Source organism: Oncorhynchus masou, unplaced genomic scaffold (assembly GCF_036934945.1).
Source record: "Oncorhynchus masou masou isolate Uvic2021 unplaced genomic scaffold, UVic_Omas_1.1 unplaced_scaffold_2625, whole genome shotgun sequence".
NCBI classification, from domain to species: Eukaryota; Metazoa; Chordata; class Actinopteri; order Salmoniformes; family Salmonidae; genus Oncorhynchus; species Oncorhynchus masou.
Genome location: NW_027009062.1, coordinates 1 through 20,000, shown reverse-complemented (window position 1 = coordinate 20,000; position 20,000 = coordinate 1). Strand labels below are relative to the sequence as shown.

Genomic DNA, 20,000 nt, shown 5'->3' with positions numbered 1-20,000 from the left:
ACAGGGTGTCATTTGGGCTGCTGCCTGAATACCGCTACTGAAGAGAGCCAGCAGTTTATTGGCATGGAGGTTGTTTTGGGGGGAAATTATTTCTGTGGTTTCCATGGAAAGGTAATGTTTCATAAAATAATGAATGTCTGTTTAGTTCCATCTTCATGTTGTTAATTATAAACTCATAAAATAATGTAAAACTATAATAAACACTGTAATCAAGTCTAGTTGTGGTTTTATGGAGGTGTGTGTGTGTGTGTGTGTGTGTGTGTGTGTGTGTGTGTGTGTGTGTGTGTGTGTGTGTGTGTGTGTGTGTGTGTGTAAGTGAAGAAATAAACCAACTGTAAAAAGACATTTGAAAATAACAGTAGCGGGGCTGTATACAGGCACCGGTTAGTCAGGCTGATTGAGGTAGTATGTACATGTAGGTATTGTTAAAGTGACTATGCATATATAATGAACAGAGAGTAGCAGTAGTGTAAAAGAGGGGTTAGCAGGTGGTGGGTGGTGGGACACAATGCAGATAGCCCGGTTAGCCAATGTGCGGGAGCACTGGTTGGTCGGGCCAATAGAGGTAGTATGTACATGAATGTATAGTTAAAGTGACTATACATATATGATAAACAGAGAGTAGCAGCAGCGTAAAAAGAGGGGTTGGGGGGGGGCACACAATGCAAATAGTCCGGGTAGTCATTTGATTACCTGTTCAGGAGTCTTATAGCTTGGGGGTAAAAACTGTTGAGAAGCCTTTTTGTCCTAGACTTGGCACTCCGGTACCGCTTGCCATGTGGTAGTAGAGAGAACAGTCTATGACGGGGTGGCTCCGGTCTTTGACAATTTTGAGGGCCTTTTTCTGACACCGCCTGGTGTAGAGGTCCTGGATGGCAGGCAGCTTTGCCCCAGTGATGTACTGGGTCGTACACACTACCCTCTGAAGTGCCTTGCGGTCGGAGGCTGAGCAGTTGCCGTACCAGGCAGTGATGCAACCGGTCAGGATACTCTCGATGTTGCAGCTGTAAAACCTTTTGAGGATCTCAGGACCCATGCCCAATCTTTTTAGTTTCTGAGGGGGAATAGGCATTGTCGTGCCCTCTTCACTACTGTCTTGGTGTGTTTGGACCATTCTAGTTTGTTGTTGATGTGGACACCAAGGAACTTTAAGCTCTCAACCTGCTCCACTGCAGCCCCTTCGATGAGAATGGTGGCGTGCTCGGTCCTCCTTTTCCTGTAGTCCACAATCTCCTTAATCTTGGTTACGTTGAGGGATAGGTTGTTATTCTGGCACCAACCGGCGAGGTCTCTGACCACCTCCCTATAGGCTGTCTCGTCGTTGTCGGCGATCAGGCCTACCACTGTTGTGTCGTCTGCAAACTTAATGATGGTGTTGGAGTCGTGCCTGGCCTGACCATGCAGTCGTGGGTGAACCGGGAGTACATGAGGGGACTGAGCACGCACCCCTGGGGAGCTCCAGTGTTGAGGATCAACGTGGCAGATGTGTTGTTACCTACCCTCACCACCTGGGGGCGGCCCGTCAAGAAGTCCAGGATCCAGTTGCAGAAGGAGGTGTTTCGTCCCAGGTTCCTTAGCTTAGTGATGAGCTTTGAGGGCACTATGGTGTTAAACGCTGAGCTGAGGTCAATGAACAGCATTCTCACATAGGTGTTCCTTTTGTCCAGGTGGGAAAGGGCAGTGCGGAGTGCAATAGAGATTGCGTCATCTGTGGATCTGTTTGGGCGGTATGTAACCACTAGGTAGCCTAGTGGTTAGAGCGTAGGGGCGGCAGGTAGACTAGTGGTTAGAGCGTAGGGCGGCAGGGTAGCCTAGTGGTTAGAGCGTAGGGGCGGCAGGGTAGCCTAGTGGTTAGAGCGTAGGGGCGTCAGGGTAGCCTAGTGGTTAGAGTGTAGGGCGGCAGGGTAGCCTAGTGGTTAGAGTGTAGGGCGGCAGGGTAGCCTAGTGGTTAGAGTGTAGGGGCAGCAGGGTAGCCTAGTGGTTAGAGCGTAGGGGCGGCAGGTAGACTAGTGGTTAGAGCGTAGGGGTGGCAGGGTAGCCTAGTTGTTAGAGCTTAGGGGTGGCAGGGTAGCCTAGTTGTTAGAGCTTAGGGGCGGCAGGTAGCCTAGTGGTTCGAGCGTAGGGATGGCAGGTAGCCTAGTGGTTTGAGCGTAGGGGCGGCAGGTAGACTAGTGGTTAGAGCGTAGGGCGGCAGGGTAGCCTAGTGGTTAGAGCGTAGGGGCGGCAGGGTAGCCTAGTGGTTAGAGCGTAGGGGCGTCAGGGTAGCCTAGTGGTTAGAGTGTAGGGCGGCAGGGTAGCCTAGTGGTTAGAGTGTAGGGCGGCAGGGTAGCCTAGTGGTTAGAGTGTAGGGGCAGCAGGGTAGCCTAGTGGTTAGAGCGTAGGGGCGGCAGGTAGACTAGTGGTTAGAGCGTAGGGGTGGCAGGGTAGCCTAGTTGTTAGAGCTTAGGGGTGGCAGGGTAGCCTAGTTGTTAGAGCTTAGGGGCGGCAGGTAGCCTAGTGGTTCGAGCGTAGGGATGGCAGGTAGCCTAGTGGTTCGAGCGTAGGGGCGGCAGGTAGCCTAGTGGTTCGAGCGTAGGGGCGGTAGGTAGCCTAGTGGTTTGAGCGTAGGGATGGCAGGTAGCCTAGTGGTTCGAGCGTATTGGCGGCAGGTAGCCTAGTGGTTCGAGCGTAGGGATGGCAGGGTAGCCTAGTGGTTCGAGCGTAGGGGCAGCAGGTAGCCTAGTGGTTCGAGCGTAGGGATGGCAGGGTAGCCTAGTGGTTCGAGCGTAGGGGCGGCAGGGTAGCCTAGTGGTTCGAGCGTAGGACTATTAACCTAAAAGGTTGCAAGATCAAATCCCCGAGCTGACAAGGTTAAAATCTGTTGTTCTGCCCCTGAACAAGGCAGTTAAGAACAAATTCTTATTTTTAATGATGGCCCCGAGGTAAAAGAACAAACATTTATCATCTCTACAAATCACACGGATTTAAAACCCAAAATACCACGGGTGTCTTTTTGTGTGTAAATCAACATCTATTTGGATGGTTTCTTGGTAAAGGGGATTATGATCTCATCCAGCTCAGACATTTCCAGCACTCTAGTGTTGTCTTTCCATTCTAGGGCTTCGCTCTCTCTTAAGAATCAACCAGACAATTAATACTCATTTTACTGTAAATCAACCAGATAAATAATACTCATTACTGTAAATCAACCAGACAAATAACTCATATTACTGTAAATTAATCTGACAAGTAATACTCATATTACTGTAAATCAACCAGACAATTAATACTCATTTTACTGTAAATCATCCAGATAAATAATACTCATTTTACTGTAAATCAACCAGACAATTAATACTAATTTTACTGTAAATCAACCAGTCCAATAATACTCATATTACTGTAAATCAACCAGACAAATAATACTCATTTTACTGTAAATCAACCAGACAATTAATACTAATTTTACTGTAAATCAACCAGTCCAATAATACTCATATTACTGTAAATCAACCAGACAAATAATACTCATTTTACTGTAAATCAACCAGACAATTAATACTCATATTACTGTAAATCAACCGGACAAGAAGCATATTTGATGTTTTCGTTGGTAAAGGGGATTATGACCTCACCCAGTTCAGCCATTTTCAGCGCCTGAGCTGTGTTTTGGCTTTCCATGCTCGGGGCGCTCTGCTATAGCCTGGTTACACCACACTGAAAGCTGCTCTCACCTTTGGCTTTCCATGCTCGGGGCGCTCTGCTATAGCCTGGTTAAACCAGACTGAAAGCTGCTCTCCCTTTGGCTTTCCATGCTCAGGGCCCTCTGCTACAGCTTGGTTAAACCAGACTGAAAGCTGCTCTCACCTTTGTCTCAATTCAGAATACCTCTTGGCAAGACTCAACTAGACAAAGAATGGTGTTTAAAGCTGTGGTGTTATGGTGTGAAGCAGGTTGACAGGTTGGTTTTCACACCTGTACGAATCTCTTCTCACACACACACACAGACACACACAGACAGAGAGACACACAGTTGCCATCAACATCCCCCAGGCCTCAAGCCCTTCTCTACATCAGGGTGTGACAGTGTGAATGAGTCTGTTTAACAGACTACCTATACATAGCGGCTCTGCAATGAGGGGGAGAGGGAGAGAGATCATCGGAAAGTCAACATAGCTGCTCTGCAATGGGGGGGAGGGAGAGGGAGAGAGAGATCATCGGAAAGTAAACATAGCTGCTCTGAGAGAGAGAGAGAGAGAGGTCATCGGAAAGTAAACAAACACAAAGCCTAGATGCTCTCGTTGCGTCTGACAACAGTTAGGCCCCGAGGCCGACTCACGGAGTAGAAAATAGACCCAGGCCCCGGTCAATCTCACACGTCGGAGGGTCATTATCTGTTATGTCGTCTGAAGCAGTTTCCTTTCCCATTAGGATGGGCAGTGTTAGTGGTGGTTGAAGAGACGAGACAATATTCTCCACAGATGACTACGTTTCACCCAAACCATGTGGTTTAACTTCCCATGAGTGATCTGATACATAGTGTACATTACCCATCCTGACCAGGGAATAGGGTTCCATTTAACCAAGGATTAGGGTTCCATTTGACCAGAGAATAGGGATCCATTTGACCAGGGAATAGGGTTCCATTTGACCAGGGAATAGGGTTCCATTTGACCAGAGAATAGGGTTCCATTTGACCAGAGAATATGGTTCCAGTTGACCAGAAAATAGGGTTCCATTTGACCAGAGAATAGGGTTCCATTTGACCAGGGAATTGGGCTCCATTTAACCAGAGAATAGGGCTCCATTTAACCAGAGAATAGGGTTCCATTTAACCAGGGAATAGGGCTCCATTTGACCAGAGAATAGGGTTCCATTTGACCAGAGAATAGGGTTCCATTTGACCAGGGAATAGGGTTCCATTTGACCAGGGAATAGGGTTCCATTTGACCAGAGAATAGGGTTCCATTTGACCAGAGAATATGGTTCCAGTTGACCAGAAAATAGGGTTCCATTTGACCAGAGAATAGGGTTCCATTTGACCAGGGAATTGGGCTCCATTTAACCAGAGAATAGGGCTCCATTTAACCAGAGAATAGGGTTCCATTTAACCAGGGAATAGGGCTCCATTTGACCAGAGAATAGGGTTCCATTTGACCAGAGAATAGGGTTCCATTTGACCAGGGAATAGGGTTCCATTTGACCAGGGAATAGGGTTCCATTTGACCAGAGAATAGGGTTCCATTTGACCAGAGAATAGGGTTCCATTTAACCAGAGAATAGGGTTCCATTTGACCAGAGAATAGGGTTCCATTTGACCAGAGAATAGGGTTCCATTTGACCAGAGAATAGGGTGTCATTTGACCAGAGAATAGGGTTCCATTTGACCAGAGAATAGGGTTCCATTTGACCAGGGAATAGGGTTCCATTTGACCAGAGAATAGGGTTCCATTTGACCAGAGAATAGGGTTCCATTTGACCAGAGAATAGGGTTCTATTTGACCAGAGAATAGGGTTCTATTTGACCAGAGAATAGGGTTCCATTTGACCAGAGAATAGGGTTCCATTTGACCAGAGAATATGGTTCCATTTGACCAGAGAATATGGTTCCAGTTGACCAGAAAATAGGGTTCCATTTGACCAGAGAATAGGGTTCCATTTGACCAGAGAATATGGTTCCAGTTGACCAGAGAATATGGTTCCATTTGACCAGAGAATAGGGTGTCATTTGACCAGAGAATAGGGTTCCATGTGACCAGAGAATAGGGTTCCAGTTGACCAGAGAATAGGGTGTCATTTGACCAGAGAATATGGTTCCATTTGACCAGAGAATAGGGTTCCATTTGACCAGGGAATAGGGTTCCATTTGACCAGAGAATAGGGTTCCATTTGACCAGAGAATAGGGTTCCATTTGACCAGAGAATAGGGTTCTATTTGACCAGAGAATAGGGTTCTATTTGACCAGAGAATAGGGTTCCATTTGACCAGAGAATAGGGTTCCATTTGACCAGAGAATAGGGTTCCATTTGACCAGAGAATAGGGTTCCATTTGACCAGAGAATAGGGTTCCATTTGACCAGAGAATAGGGTTCCATTTCACCAGAGAATAGGGTGCCATTTGACCAGAGAATAGGGTTCAATATGACCAGAGAATAGGGTTCCATTTGACCAGAGAATAGGGTTCCATTTGACCAGAGAATAGGGTTCTATTTGACCAGAGAATAGGGTTCTATTTGACCAGAGAATAGGGTTCTATTTGACCAGAGAATAGGGTTCCATTTGACCAGAGAATAGGGTTCCATTTGACCAGAGAATAGGGTTCCATTTGACCAGAGAATAGGGTTCAATATGACCAGATAATAGGGTTCTATTTGACCAGAGAATAGGGTTCCATTTGACCAGAGAATAGGGTTCCATTTGACCAGAGAATAGGGTTCCATTTGACCAGAGAATATGGTTCCATTTCACCAGAGAATAGGGTGCCATTTGACCAGAGAATAGGGTTCAATATGACCAGAGAATAGGGTTCCATTTGACCAGAGAATAGGGTGTCATTTGACCAGATAATAGGGTTCCATTTGACCAGAGAATAGGGTTCCATTTGACCAGAGAATAGGGTTCCATTTAACCAGGGAATAGGGTTCCATTTGACCAGAGAATAGGGTTCCATTTGACCAGAGAATAGGGTTCCATTTGACCAGAGAATAGGGTTCCATTTAACCAGAGAATAGGGTTCCATTTGACCAGAGAATAGGGTTCCATTTGACCAGAGAATAGGGTTCCATTTGACCAGAGAATAGGGTTCCATTTGACCAGAGAATAGGGTTCCATTTGACCAGAGAATAGGGTTCCATTTGACCAGAGAATATGGTTCTATTTGACCAGAGAATAGGGTTCCATTTGACCAGAGAATAGGGTTCCATTTGAGCGACAGCCTGACAGCCCAAATCAAAACAAATATTATCTGTCACGTGCTTCGTAAACAACAGGTGTAGACTAACAGTGCAATGCTTACTGACGGGCCCTTCCCAACAACAGGTGTAGACTAACAGTGTAATGCTTACGGACGGGCCCTTTCCAACAACAGGTGTAGACTAACAGTGTAACGCTTACTGACGGGCCCTTCCCAACAACAGGTGTAGACTAACAGTGTAACGCTTACTGACGGGCCCTTCCCAACAACAGGTGTAGACTAACACTGTAATGCTTACTGACGGGCCCTTCCCAACAACAGGTGTAGACTAACACTGTAATGCTTACTGACGGGCCCTTCCCAACAACAGGTGTAGACTAACAGTGTAATGCTTACTGACGGGCCCTTCCCAACAACAGGTGTAGACTAACAGTGTAATGCTTACTGACGGGCCCTTCCCAACAACAGGTGTAGACTAACAGTGTAATGCTTACTGACGGGCCCTTCCCAACAACAGGTGTAGACTAACAGTGTAACGCTTACTGACGGGCCCTTCCCAACAACAGGTGTAGACTAACACTGTAATGCTTACTGACGGGCCCTTCCCAAAAACAGGTGTAGACTAACAGTGTAATGCTTACGGACGGGCCCTTCCCAACAATGTAGAGAGTAAGAAAATAGAGAAATAATTGAAAAGTCATAATAAATCCACAATGGGTAACGATAACTTGGCTACATACAGGGAGTACCAGTACTGAGTCAATGTGTAGGGGTACGAGGTAATAACTTGGCTATATACACGGGGTACCAGTACTGAGTCAATGTGTAGGGGTACGAGGTAATAACTTGGCTATATACACGGGGTACCAGTACTGAGTCAATGTGTAGGGGTACGAGGTAATAACATGGCTATATACACGGGGTACCAGTACTGAGTCAATGTGTAGGGGTACGAGGTAATAACTTGGCTATATACACGGGGTACCAGTACTGAGTCAATGTGTAGGGGTACGAGGTAATAACTTGGCTATATACACCGGGTACCAGTACTGAGTCAATGTGTAGGGGTACGAGGTAATAACTTGGCTATATACACGGGGTACCAGTACTGAGTCAATGTGTAGGGGTACGAGGTAATAACTTGGCTATATACACGGGGTACCAGTACTGAGTCAATGTGTAGGAGTACGAGGTAATAACTTGGCTATATACACGGGGTACCAGAACCGAGTCAATGCGCAGGGGTACGAGGTAATAACATGGCTATATACACGGGGTACCAGAACCGAGTCAATGCGCAGGGGTACGAGGTAATAACTTGGCTATATACACGGGGTACCAGAACCGAGTCAATGCGCAGGGGTACGAGGTAATAACATGGCTATATACACGGGGTACCAGAACCGAGTCAATGCGCAGGGGTACGAGGTAATAACTTGGCTATATACACGGGGTACCAGAACCGAGTCAATGTGTAGGGGTACGAGGTCATAACTTGGCTTTATACACGGGGTACCAGAACCGAGTCAATGCGCAGGGGTACAAGGTAATAACTTGGCTTTATACACGGGGTACCAGAACAGAGTCAATGCGCAGGGGTACAAGGTCATAACTTGGCTTTATACACGGGGTACCAGAACCGAGTCAATGCGCAGGGGTACGAGGTCATAACTTGGCTTTATACACTGGACACCAGAACAGAGTCAATGTGCAGGGGTACGAGGTCATAACTTGGCTTTATACACTGGACACCAGAACAGAGTCAATGTGTAGGGGTACGAGGTCATAACTTGGCTTTATACACTGGACACCAGAACAGAGTCAATGTGCAGGGGTACAAGGTCATAACTTGGCTATTAACAGGATAGATAAACACTAGCAGAAGCGGATGTGATGAGTCAAAAAAGGGTCAATGCAGATAGTCCGGGTCGCTATTTAGTTAACTATTTAACTAACTATTTATCAGTGTTATGGCTCGGGGGGTAGAAGCTGTTCAGTCTTATGGCTCGGGGGTAGAAGCTGTTCAGTCTTATGGCTCGGGGTAGAAGCTGTTCAGTCTTATGGCTCGGGGTAGAAGCTGTTCAGTCTTATGGCTCGAGGGGTAGAAGCTGTTCAGTCTTATGGCTCGGGGGGTAGAAGCTGTTCAGTCTTGTGGCTCGGGGGGTAGAAGCTGTTCAGTCTTATGGCTCGGGGGGTAGAAGCTGTTCAGTCTTATGGCTCGGGGGGTAGAAGCTGTTCAGTCTTATGGCTCGGGGGGTAGAAGCTGTTCAGTCTTATGGCTCGAGGGGTAGAAGCTGTTCAGGGTCCTGTTGCTCCCAGACTTGGTGCATCGGTAGCGCTTGCAGTCAGGTAGCAGAGAGACTATGGTGGCTGGAGTCTATGACACATTTTTAGGGCCTCATCAGCCGGTGACTGATGTGGTAAAACTCCTCAATGCCATTGGATGAATCCCGGGACATGTTCCACTCTGTGCTGGAGAAACAGTCCTGGAGCTTAGCATCCTCTATATTGAGCACGTCACTGGTACTTCCTGTTTTGAGTCATGTTTGCCAAATGGAGGGTAGAGCTTTGTGTGCATTTCTGTATGTGGCCACTAGGAGCGCCACTTCTCAATTAACAATTTCCTGTTTGCTTATGGGCCAATTTAATATTTTTATTTTTATTTATTTTTTACCTTTATTTAACTAGGCAAGTCAGTGGAAACAGGCTAATTCTTATTTACAATGACGGCCTAGGAACAGTGGGGTTAACTGCCTTGGAATAGTGGGGTTAACTGCCTTGGAATAGTGGGGTTAACTGCCTTGGAATAGTGGGGTTAACTGCCTAGGAACAGTGGGGTTAACTGGCTAGGAACAGTGGGTTAACTGGCTAGAAACAGTGGGTTAACTGGTCTAGGAACAGTGGGATTAACTGCCTAGGAACAGTGGGGTTAACTGGCTAGGAACAGTGGGTTAACTGGCTAGAAACAGTGGGTTAACTAGGCAAGTCAGTGGAAACAGGCTAATTCTTATTTACAATGACGGCCTAGGAACAGTGGGGTTAACTGCCTTGGAATAGTGGGGTTAACTGCCTTGGAATAGTGGGGTTAACTGCCTAGGAACGGTGGGGTTAACTGGCTAGGAACAGTGGGTTAACTGCCTAGGAACAGTGGGTTTAACTGCCTTGTTCAGGGGCAGAACAACAGATGTTTTACCTTGTCAGCTCAGGGGATTAGATCTAGCAACCTTTCAGTTACTGGCCCAACGCTCTAACCACTAGGCTACCCTGCCGCCTCTACACTCTAACCACTAGGCCACCTATACAGCTGGTTGAGTGCGGTCTTAGTGCCAGCATCAGTTAGTGGTGGTAAATAGACAGCTACCATTAAAATATAGATGAAAACTCTGTCTGTAAAATAGTGTGGTCTGCAGCTTATCATGAGGTACTCTACCTCGGGTGAGTAGAAACTCAAGACTTCCCTAATATTAAAGAACCAGCTGTTGTTAACAGAGAGACACACCCCTCCCCCCTTTAGCTTACCCCCAGCTAGATGGACACTGAGTGGACAAAACATTAGGAACACCTGCTCTTTCCATGACATCGACTGACCAGGTGAATCCAGGTGATAGCTATGATCCCTTATAGAATCATAGATAGATGTCACAAATCCACTTCAGTCAGTGTAGATGAAGGGAGGAGACAGGTTAAATAAGGATTTTTTTAAGCCTTGAGATAATTGAGACATGGATTGTGTATGTGTGTCATTCAGAGGGTGAATGGGCAAGACAAAAGATTTAAGTGCCTTTGAACAGGGTATGGAAGTAGGTGCCAGGTGCACCCATTTGAGTATGTCAAGAATTGCAAAGATGCTGTTTTTTTTTCACGCTCAACAGTTTCCCCTGTGTATCAAGAATGGTCCTACACCCACTGGACATCCAGCCAACTTGGAAAAGGAAGAGACTGCGTAAGAGAGGCCGACCTGCGGGGCACCCTGACGAAACTACCACCTTTCCCCTCCGGGTTTATTTGGCGAACGTTCAATCACTGGAGAATAAACTGGAGCAGCTCCACGTCGAAGGTTAGCGATGGCTGTCCTGATGTCCTGAAACCTCTTTCTGGTCGTAGGAAACAGAAACGACGGTGGAAACAGAAGCTCAAGATGAGCTCAAAACTGGTCAGGAGCGAGTAAAACGGCAGCTGTCCATTGCAGCGTCATACCACCTAACGGCCATGTGTGAAGTGTCTGTAACAGTTCAGGATGGGGGGGGGGGGAGTCACCGTGCCTCTCCAGTAGAGCAGAGACTCTGTCATGGGGGCTGTTCAGAGAGGTTGTTTAATGCCTAATATCAAATCTGGGAGTCACCGTGCCTCTCCAGCAGAGCAGAGACTCTGTCATGGGGGCTGTTCAGAGAGGTTGTTTAATGCCTAATATCAAACCTGGGAGTCACCGTGCCTCTCCAGTAGAGCAGAGACTCTGTCATGGGGGCTGTTCAGAGAGATTGTTTAATAATGCCTAATATCAAACCTGGGAGTTGTGTGCTGCTACCCACAGCAGGTACAGGTGTTCTGGGTAGCTCACTGATGTTATGGGACAGGACATGGGCTGATGAAGAGGAGCATCTAGCAGGTGGGACTGAGATGTTTAGACACTGAGTGGGCTTGAAGTGTGTGTGTGTGTGTGTGTGTGTGTGTGTGTGTGTGTGTGTGTGTGTGTGTGTGTGTGTGTGTGTGTGTGTGTGTGTGTGTGTGTGTGTGTGTGTGTGTGTGTGTGTGTGTTACAGTAATATTCGTTGTAGGCTATCATTAATCCTCATTGGAGACACGTTAGTTGAATCATGAATCACTATTAATTTTCCTGTTTCCACTGGGCCTCTGCTGTTTCCACTGGGCCTCTGCTGTTTCCACTGGGCCTCTGCTGTTTCTACTGGGCCTCTGCTGTTTCCACTGGGCCTCTGCTGTTTCCACTGGGCCTCTGCTGTTTCTACTGGGCCTCTGCTGTTTCCACTGGGCCTCTGCTGTTTCCACTGGGCCTCTGCTGTTTCTACTGGGCCTCTGCTGTTTCCACTGGGCCTCTGCTGTTTCCACTGGGCCTCTACTGTTTCCACTGGGCCTCTGCTGTTCCACTGGGCCTCTGCTGTTTCCACTGGGCCTCTACTGTTTCCACTGGGCCTCTGCTGTTCCACTGGGCCTCTGCTGTTTCTACTGGGCCTCTGCTGTTTCCACTTGGCCTCTGCTGTTTCCACTGAGCCTCTACTGTTTCTACTGGGCCGTCGCTGTTTCTACTGGGCAGCTGCTGTTTCCACTGGGCCTCTGCTGTTTCCACTGGGCAGCTGCTGTTTCCACTGGGCAGCTGCTGTTTCCACTGGGCAGCTGCAGTTTCCACTGGGCAGCTGCTGTTTCCACTGTGCCGTAGCTGTTTCCTCTGGGCCTCCTCTGTTTCCACTGGGCCTCTGCTGTTTCCACTGGGCCTCTGCTGTTTCCACTGGGCCTCTGCTGTTTCCACTGGGCCTCTGCTGTTTCCACTGGGCAGCTGCTGTTTCCACTGGTCCGCTGCTGTTTCCACTGGGCCTCTGCTGTTTCCACTGGTCCGCTGCTGTTTCCTCTGGGCCTCTGCTGTTTCCTCTGGGCCTCTGCTGTTTCCACTGGGCCTCTGCTGTTTCCACTGGGCCTCTGCTGTTTCCTCTGGGCCTCTGCTGTTTCCTCTGGGCCTCCTCTGTTTCCACTGGGCCGCTGCTGTTTCTACTGGGCCTCTGCTGTTTCCAAATGGCGCCATATTCCCAACATAGTGCACTACTTTTGACCAGAGCCACATAGGCCCTTGTCAAAAGTAGTGCACTAAATAGGGAATAGGGTGCCATTTGGGACAAAGACCTAGTGCTCCACCACATAAGATGGCATTATAATTAGAGCAATAAGGCATGGGGGGGGTGTGGTATATGGCCAATATACCACGGCTTAGGGATGTTCTTAGGCACGACGCAGGATTCATAGGAGTGACTGAAAGGACTGTTAGGATGTTAGTTAATTTAGTAGTCTGGGTTGTCAGGTCATAGAGGATTCATAGTAGTAACTGACAGGACTGTTAGGATGTTAGTTAATTTAGTAGTCTGGGTTGTCAGGTCATATAGAGGATTCATAGTAGTAACTGACAGGACTGTTAGGATGTTAGTTAATTTAGTAGTCTGGGTTGTCAGGTCATATAGAGGATTCATAGTAGTAACTGACAGGACTGTTAGGATGTTAGTTAATTTAGTAGTCTGGGTTGTCAGGTCATATAGAGGATTCATAGTAGTAACTGACAGGACTGTTAGGATGTTAGTTAATTTAGTAGTCTGGGTTGTCAGGTCATATAGAGGATTCATAGTAGTAACTGACAGGACTGTTAGGATGTTAGTTAATTTAGTAGTCTGGGTTGTCAGGTCATATAGAGGAATATATACGTATGTTGTCACTTGTTAAGCATCCTAAGTAGTATATATGTGTTGTCATCCACTTAAAGGAAGACTGAGTTAGTAGTTTTATTTTTTGCCATTATTTAATTTTTTTGGACGTGTCAATTTTATTTTCTGAGATTTTAGAGAATTCTGAAAATATTTGTTCGTAGTGTTCAATATCGGTCCGGTATATCAGGAAATCGTCTGCAAATAAGTTTAGTTTATATTCATGTTTACCAGTACTGACACCTGTTACGTTTGTGTCCAGTCCAATTATTCTTTAAGCGGTTCAATTGCCAGTGGAAACAGGAGGGGAGAGAGAGGACATCCCTGTCTTGTGCCCCTTTTCTAAAGTCATTTCATCTGGTAATGTATTATTTGTGTATATATTTTGCTTTAGGACATTTTATATAAAAAATGTATCAAATTTTGTTTTTTCAGCTGGAAAACTGAAAGCTTCCATAGTTTTGCTTTAAAAAAGCGAATTTGATACGGTAGAAAGACTTTTCGGCATCAACAGCCATGATTGACGAATCTATATCCTGTTTTTTAGCGTACTGTATTAAAGTGAAACATGTTCTTCTGTTAGTTTGTCTATTTTTAACAGACAATTGAATCCATTAAATTGTTTTGATTGATATGTACAGTGCATATTCGTAAAGAATTCCCGATTGAATCCGTTTTAGAATAAGGCCGTGACGTAACAAAAAGTCAAAGAGTCTGAATACTTTCCCGAATGCACCGTGTCAAGTCTGACAGCATCCTTATGACCCAATACCTCTGTAAATGTTCTGTCTCTCTGCACAATGATCTATCTCATTCAGTCATTAACGTGTCTCATTTTCAACGTGATTTAATGAATAGGAAAAACTGAGACTGTGCAAGGGTCAGTTCAGGTCCTTTGTCATTCTGTGTGGCTCAGTCGGTAGAGCATGGCGCTTGCAACGCCAAGCGTCGTGGGTTCGATTCCCGCTGGGGCCACCCATATGTAAAAGTAGTGGCCCCAGCCGACTTGTAAGTCGCTTTGGACAAAAGCGTCTGCTAAATGGGATATATTATTATTATTATATATTCTTTTTAAAACGTATTTAAAAAAAAATATATTCAATAGAGTATAGATGCAATCACCTCAACTGTTCATTCTTACATTTACATTTACATTTAAGTCATTTAGCAGACGCTCTTATCCAGAGCGACTCAATCGCTTGCATTACATCCCAGGCGACAAACTCAGAGGCGAGTGTCTGCGGGTTTTCAACCCTCCCTTGTAATTGATGGACGAATTAAGGTCACTGATTAGTAAGGAACTCTCCTCACCTGGTTGTTTTAGGCCTCGATACTCTGACCCTGGGGGAATACTACCATCTACTGGTCAATGGGACGAAATGCACCCTACACTGAAAGCTCAGCAGAAGTCAAATACACAGTATGTCGTTGTTCTACTTCCTCTGGTAGTAAACCTACACTCTTAGAATAAATAATCTAGTTCTACACAGTAACTGAATATAGTTATATATAGTTATCTAAAACACATAGTTATAAATAGTTCTCTAGTTATACATAGTTATATAGTTATACATAGTTATATATAGTTCTCTAGTTATACATAGTTATACATAGTTATCTAATATATATAGTTCTCTAGTTATACATAGTTATATATAGTTATCTAATTATACATAGTTACATATAGTTCTCGAGTTATACATAGTTATATATAGTTCTCTAGTTATACAGTTATATATAGTTATCTAGTTATACATAGTTATATATAGTTATCTAGTTATACATAGTTGAAGTCGGAAGTTTACATACACTTAGGTTGGAGTCATTAAAACCACTCCACAAATGTCTTGTTAACAAACTATAGTTTTGGCAAGTCGGTTAGGACATCTACTTTGTGCGACACAAGTCATTTTTCCAACAATTGTTTACAGGCAGATTATTTCACTTATAATTCACTGTATCCCAATTCCATTGGGTCAGAAGTTTACATACACTAAGTTGACTGTGCCTTTAAACAGCTTGGACAATTCCATTGGGTCAGAAGTTTACATACACTAAGTTGACTGTGCCTTTAAACAGCTTGGATAATTCCAGTGGGTCAGAAGTTTACATACACTAAGTTGACTGTGCCTTTAAACAACTTGGAAAATTCCAGAAAAATATGTCATGGCTTTAGAAGCTTCTGATAAGTTAATTGACATCATTTGAGTCAATTGGAGTAGTACCCGTGGATGTATTTCAAGACCTACCTTCAAACTCAGTGCCTCTTAGCTTGACATCATGTGAAAATCAAAATAAATTAGTCAAGACCTCAGAAAACAATTGTAGACCTCCACAAGTCTGGTTCATCTTTGGGAGCAATTTCCAAACGCCTGAAGGTACCTCGTTCATCTGTACAAACAATAGTACTTAAGTATAAACACCATGGGACCACGCAGCCATCATACCGCTCAGGAAGGAGACGTGTTCTGTCTCCTAGAGATGAACGTACTTTGGAGCGAAAAGTGCAAATCAATCCTAGAACAAAAGCAAAGGACCTTGTGAAGATGCTGGAGGAAACAGGTACAAAAGTATCTATATCCACAGTAAAAATGAGTCCTATATCGACATTACCTGGAAGGCCACTCAGCAAGGAAGAAGCCACTGCTCCAGAACCTCCATAAGAAAGCCAGACTACGGTTTGCAACTGCACATGGGGACAAAGATCGTACCTTTTGGAGAAATGTCCTCTGGTCTGATGAAACAAAAATAGAACTGTTTGGCCATAATGACCATCGTTATGTTTGGAGGAAAAAGGGGGAAGCTTGCAAGCCGAAGAATCCCATCCCAACTGTGAAGCACGGGTGTGGCAGCATCATGTTGTGGGGGTGCTTTGCTGCAGGAGGGACTGGTGCACTTCACAAAATAGATAGCATCATGAGGAAATAAAATTATGTGGATATATTGAAGCAACATCTCAAGACATCAGTCAGGAAGTTAAAGCTTGGTCGCAAATGGGTCTTCCAAATGGACAATGACCCCAAGCATACTTCCAAAGTTGTGGCAAAATGGCTTAAGGACAACAAAGTCAAGGTATTGGAGTGGCCATCACAAAGCCCTGACTTCAATCCTACAGAACATGTGTGTGCAGAACTGGAAAAGTGTGTGCGAGCAAGGAGGCCTACAAACCTGACTCAGTTACACCAGCTCTGTCAGGAGGAATGGGACAAAATTCACCCAACTTATTATGGGAAGCTTGTGGAAGGCTACCCAAAACGTTTGACCCAAGTTAAACAATTTAAAGGCAATGCTACCAAATACTAATTGAGTGTATGTAAACTTCTGACCCACTGGGAACGTGATGAAAGAAATAAAAGCTGAAATAAATAATTCTCTCTACAATTATTCTGACATTTCACATTCTTAAAATAAAGTGGTGATCCAAACTGACATAAGACAGGGATTTGTTACTAGGATTAAATGTCAGGAATTGTGAAAAACTGATGTTTAAATGTATTTGGCCAAGGTATATGTAAGCTTCAACTGTATATAGTTATCTAATTATATATAGTTATGTAGTTATAGTTGTTTTTAGTTATTTAATTATACAGTTATATATAGCTATCTAATAGTTATATATAGTTATCTAGTTATATATAGTTATCGAGTTATACATAGTTATATAGTTATGTAGTTATAGTTGTTTTTAGTTATTTAATTATACATAGTTATATATAGTTCTCTATTTATACATAGTTATATATAGTTATCTAGTTATACATAGTTATATATAGTTATCTAATTATACATAGTTATATATAGTTCTCTAGTTATACATAGTTATATATAGTTCTCTAGTTATACATAGTTATATATAGTTCTCTAGTTATAAATAATTATATATAGTTATCTAGTTATACATAGTTATATATAGTTCTCTAATTATACATAGTTATATATAGTTCTCTAGTTATATAGTTATACATAGTTGTATAATCAAAAAAGGTTATCAAATACAAATATGATAACTTGGAGTGAAACAAGTCTAACTGGAAATACAAACATGCAATGACTATAATACACGTGTACTGTATGAAACGCTCCAAATGGCACCCCATTCCTTCATAGTGCACTACTTCTGGCCCGATCCCTATTGGACCTGGTTAAAAGTATTGCACTACACAGGAAATAGGGTGCCATTTTGGGAGAACGCCTATATACCCACGCACCTGACACACACAGAGTGGAAGGAAAGAAAACAATATTTCCAGTAGGTCAGGTGTTCTTTTCATTTGCATAACCACCAGGAAGTTACAGTAAGTTAACCATTTAGACGTTGTTCCGACCTTCCTTCACGGGTAGTTCTGGGGATTTACCTTCATGAGACATTTCGTGGACTCCTCGTGTGAATGGCATCTAATTTATTGTCTGTCTAGTATAGCCTGCTGGATTGTACAGTAAATGCGCGTTTGCAGATTAGAGAGAGTTTTTCTTTGTTTCAATGGCGACGTGTGCGCTACATGTATGATTCCCAATGACAATTGGAAATGTGTTGTTTTTGAGCTGTGAAAATGATTCGCGGAAGGAAAGCTACTTGCTTTTGACCTAACGAAAATGAAGTTACTTCTCACGGTGGGATTGTTGTTGGCGTTTGTCTCTACTTCATCAAGTCTACGGATCTTGGAATGGCCCACACTAAACTGTACTCAAGAGGTAAATGACGGCTGACTTTTAAAAATGTATTCGGCAAAAGAGTCAAACTCTCTCAGTGCATTTGCGTCAGTACATCCGGCGGTGATTGGGAGTCCGGTAGTGCGGCGCACAATGGTCCCAGAGTCGTCCGGGTTTGAATAAGAATTTGTTCTTAATTAACTGTCTTGCTTAGTTAAATAAAAGTGACATAACAAATAAAATATGTAATTGCCGTATCTATAATCCGTCCATCAGGCTGACTTGAATTATGCCTCAGGCTACTCATTTTCTTGATCATGATAAGATAAATGTCTAATCAAAAGAGATGACTACTCCTTGTGATGTCACTGGACAGGCCTTGTGATGTCACTGGGCAGGCCTTGTGATGTCACTGGACAGGCCTTGTGATGTCACTGGACAGGCCTTGTGATGTCACTGGGCAGGCCTTGTGATGTCACTGGGCAGGCCTTGTGATGTCACTGGGCAGGCCTTGTGATGTCACTGGGCAGGCCAACATTTCCAGTGGTCTTTTATGAACTAGTTTACCACCTGGCAGGCCAAAACTCCATCCCGCTAAAACGGGCAGCCATTTCAGGAAGGCTTTTCAAACAGCACTTTAATACTAAACGGGCATTATCAACATTTTCACAATATTATTCCAACCTCATAGTATGGAAATATATCTACAACAGAGAAAAGTCAGGTTTGCGCCAGACTTAACAGAAATATACGATAAGTCCCATCGTACATTCTAAGTTGTTGTTGTTTCTTGTTCTATGGTTTTCATTTGCTCATGTGCCTGTGTGCATTCCTCTTTTTGTGCAGGGTTTGAGATGCGAAGCCAACATCAGTGAGTAGTATCTCTAAACGTACCGTAGACTGTTACTATTGGTCCACACAGTGTTTTCCATTGTGTGGTTATTGTGTTCAGACCAGCTGGGATCACGGTTGCCTGGTTCCTTTATGATGTGATAGTTGATCACGTCCTTCATCAATAAGTGTAATAAAGAAAACATTTCTGTTCAAAGTAGACATATTGGATTAAAATCCCCTCCATCCCCCTCCCCCCCTCTGCTCTGCTCCCCCTCCCCTCCCCTCTCCCCCTCCCTCCATCTCCACCCCTCTCCCCCCTCCCCTCCCATCTCCTCCCTCCTCCTCCCATCTCCTCTTCTCTCCTCCCCTCCTCCCCTCCCCCTCTCCTCCCCCTCTCTCCCTCCATCTCCTCCTCCCTCCCCTCCCTCTCCACCCCTCTCCCCTCCCCTCGCCTCCATAGATAACTGCCTGGATCCTGGGTGGTTGAAGCCTCGCGCTACACTCCTAACAGCCCAGTGAACCTAGAGGTGAGCTGGACACTAGAAAAGATGAGGGAGGGACACCTGGTGCCTGTTTTAGTGGCCCGATGAAGCTCAGGATGACGGTGGGTTGACTGGCCACTATCACAATGTGACATGACCTTGCCTCCTATTAAAGCTCACTAATCCATAGGGTGCTGTTTGTTACATGTGTTATAAAGTGGAGAGGAGCACTAGAAGTATATCAGCACTTTGTGACTTTACGCTTCTTCTTCACCTTCTTCACCTTCTTCTCCTTCACCTTCTACACTTCACCTTCTTCACCTTCTTCTTTACCTTCTTCACCTTCTTCTTCACCTTCTTCTCCTTCACCTTCTTCTTCTCCTTCACCTTCTTCTTCTCCTTTACCTTCTTCTTCTCCTTCACCTTCTTCTTCTCCTTCACCTTCTTCTTCTCCCTTCACCTTCTTCTTCTCCTTCATCTTCTTCTCCTTCACCTTCTTCTTCTCCTTCATCTTCTTCTTCTCCTTCACCTTCTTCTTCTCCTTCACCTTCTTCTTCTCCTTCTTCTCCTTCACCTTCTTCTTCTCCTTCACCTTCTTCTCCTTCACCTTCTTCTTCTCCTTCACCTTCTTCTTCTCCTTCATCATCTTCTTCTTCTCCTTCTTCTCCTTTATCTTCTTCTTCTCCTTCACCTTCTTCTTCTCCTTCACCTTCTTCTTCTCC

The 20,000-nt window shown here is 44.7% G+C and overlaps 1 long non-coding RNA gene across 1 annotated transcript; it reads left to right on the top strand.

Moving 5' to 3' along the window:
* The first annotated feature begins 17,499 nt into the window (after positions 1 to 17,499).
* On the top strand, positions 17,500 to 19,310 carry LOC135533726 (uncharacterized). The gene is made up of 3 exons (XR_010454576.1): positions 17,500 to 18,004; positions 18,809 to 18,833; positions 19,257 to 19,310. It is a non-coding gene; the product is annotated as an uncharacterized LOC135533726 (long non-coding RNA).
* Positions 19,311 to 20,000: the final 690 nt, after the last annotated feature.